The following is a 262-nucleotide window of genomic DNA, read 5'->3' as shown; positions in this document are numbered from 1 at the left end:
TCCCGCCCCGCTAAAGCCAGGAGCCCCATCGGTTGCCGTGTCCCGGGAGGCGGGACACTCGCACAGGAACCAATCATTAGGCTCCAGCGCTGCAAGTTCGTTTGCGGGCGCAGCCGCCATCGTTGTTGAGGGCGGCCATCTTGGGGGCTTCGCTGGGTCCCCCCGTCTGCAAGAGCGCTGCGCCCCTGGCCGCGCTGCTGGGGCCTCTCTCTCCGTGGAGGAATGAAGGGGAAAGGGGCAGCACCGTTGGGTCAACACCCGA

The sequence above is a fragment of the Phaethon lepturus genome, unplaced genomic scaffold, assembly GCF_000687285.1.
Source record: "Phaethon lepturus isolate BGI_N335 unplaced genomic scaffold, ASM68728v1 scaffold43048, whole genome shotgun sequence".
Classification (NCBI taxonomy): Eukaryota; Metazoa; Chordata; class Aves; order Phaethontiformes; family Phaethontidae; genus Phaethon; species Phaethon lepturus.
This window is presented reverse-complemented; position numbering follows the sequence as displayed.